Genomic DNA, 2,600 nt, shown 5'->3' with positions numbered 1-2,600 from the left:
TGAAAAAAACACTGAAATACAACACGTTTACTTCGTTACGCCATCCCGAGGATCTATTTTAAAACTTGGTTTATAATTCGTCATTGCTTTCGTCACCAGGTCCATTTTTCATATTTATTTATAGCCTCAATGTTGAAAAGTATATATATATATATATTCTTAATTAATTTAATAACGAATCTTTCTATTGCGTGGTCAGCGACGATCCAGATTCATGCCGTTTTGTATTTTTAAATCAATTGCATAGAGATAATCTCGTTCTCCCCGTCTGGAAAAATGCATGCTTCTAGATAATCTCGTTTGTATTTTTAAATGAATTGCATAGAGAAAATCTCGTTTTCCCCGTCTGGAAAAATGCGTCTAGATATTTCAACTATGGAGTTTGCCAAAAAGACTAACGATACGTCCAATCGAGGTCTAAATATTCCGCTTCTGCAAGACGTTATTTAATGGTGAAACTTCGATATAAGTCGTACAACATTTCTCATTTTATCGTGTGCCATTGCAGAAAGAGACACAATGCCTTCTTCTCTTGAACCCACCGTGTCTGCAGTCGATCTCCCCGTGATCGACATTTCGAGCTTTCCACAAGACTTGGACGGTGACCCATCTTCAAGATCATCCAGTCCTCGCCAAACTGAGAAAGGCCTGCAAAGAGTGGGGGTTTTTCCAGGTTGTCAACCATGGAATTCCGGCAGATCTTGTGAAAATGGCTGAGAGTGTTTGCCGAGATATATTGTCCCTGCCAACCGAGGTCAAAGAGAGACTCTCGACAACAGGTAACTCGTCCGACGCTTATTTCCGGCGTCCAAATTTTGAGACATTTCGCCTTCCAAACCCAACAAATCCGACTTCCATTGCCCAAATATATGCACAGATATCTCCACAAGAAAACCCAATTTTCTGGTATGTTAATTAACTTTTTTTCCATTTAATTCTAATTCATTTTTCTCCCTCTTATAGTTAAAAGTTTTTGCAGCGAAACGATGGCAAAATACTCTTTGTTAGTATCTAATCTTGAAAGGGTAATCACAAAAATGATCATTGCAAGCCTGTGATTGGATGCCACTACTTTCTACCACAGTCACTTCGAAAACCGCGGTGCAGTGTTGCGTATAAATGGCTACCCATCGAATGATATATCGATGGGGCAGGAAGCGCTTATCTCTCATACAGATTTGAACTTTCTCACGGTTCTTTACCAGGATGATGTCGGAGGGCTTCAGATTCGATCTGAGGAGGGCGAGTGGTTCAACGTCAAACCTCTCCCTCAGTCATTTGTTGTTAATGTTGGGGACTCGCTTAGGGTAACAACTTTCTCTATCTGATTAATATTCTCTTTTAGTATTTGGGTCTGAACAAAATTAGGGTTCAATGTTTGCAGGCGTGGAGTAATGGGATATACCGCAGCGCAGAGCACCGTGTTGTTTACAAAGGCTGTAAAGACCGCATTTCAATTGGAATATTTTCTGGGTTTCAAGTGAACGTTGAAATCTTGGCGCCTGAGGAGCTTGTGAACGAGGAGAATCCAAGGCGTTTCAAACCTTTCAAATTCTCGCACTTCAAGCAATACTCTCAGAAGCCTAAGGAAAATACGGAGAGGACTAAGTATTTGGAAATATTCGCTGGTGTATAAAGAAGCTCTGCATTTATTTTCACACGTAAGGCTTTGAGTATGGCCTGATTCGCTATTTGATGAAATTCGATAGCGAAACTATAGAATAAAAGAATTTCAGGTTCACCTGTATCAAGGAAACCGAATATGAGAATGTCAATACATTTTATAAATTATTAGATATAAAGGTTTAATATATAAAATAAACTAGGCTGTATGGCAACTTAATTGTTCAGTTCAGGCGGGCCTGCTCAAATTAAATATTTTCTGTTATTTTCAATCTCTTTTTAATTCTTATTTATTAATATTGATTTAAATAATTTAGGCAGTAGGTTTTTAATTTTTATTTTAATATTTCGTATTTAAACAAAATTAAAAGTTAGAGTATTCTAATTTTTATTGCATTCATTTAATTTTTTCTATGTTTCTCTTTCTTATATTAGAATTGGTAGATCACAAATGACAAAATTAATATTTGGAGTCATGGAAATAAATCTTCTCTTGCCTAGTCTTTCAAACCATGCAACTTGTCTTAAAATATTATAATTTTCATAGTTTTCTCATATTCTATGAAATTCAATTATAAAAGTGGCAGCTACAAAGTAGTCATACATGTCAAATCGGCAATCAATCATAAAATATAAATTGAATAAATCCAATTAATTACACCATATTCTACTCTTACTACTAGTTAAATAAAAGGAAAAATCAAAATCAAAATGGAAAAGCTAAATAAATAGATCACGTACTTCCACAAACTAATAATATACAATGAATAGAATATATCATCAATTGATGAAGTTTCTCATCAATATATAGTTGAATAATAAAGGGAATAATTGATGACATCTTCTAAGAAAAAAGAATGGAGTAAACAATTATCATGCACAGTAATAAGTTTTAAAATCAAGAAATAACAATCCAAACATTATGGAAGGAAAGAACTAGCGGAGGTAGGCTAATGTTAATGAGGAAGCTAATTTCC

General features: G+C 35.2%; 1 pseudogene; it reads left to right on the top strand.

Annotated features, from left to right (window-relative positions):
* The first annotated feature begins 519 nt into the window (after positions 1–519).
* On the top strand, positions 520–1,636 carry LOC149543693 (C4-beta,C20-epoxidase pseudogene; annotated as a pseudogene).
* The last annotated feature ends 964 nt before the right edge of the window (positions 1,637–2,600 follow it).

The sequence above is a fragment of the Cupressus sempervirens genome, chromosome 8 (genome assembly GCF_028749045.1).
Source record: "Cupressus sempervirens isolate cs-2001-9-10 chromosome 8, ASM2874904v1, whole genome shotgun sequence".
Classification (NCBI taxonomy): domain Eukaryota; kingdom Viridiplantae; phylum Streptophyta; class Pinopsida; order Cupressales; family Cupressaceae; genus Cupressus; species Cupressus sempervirens.
Note: the sequence above shows the minus strand (reverse complement) of the source record. Positions and strands in the feature narration are given on the sequence as shown.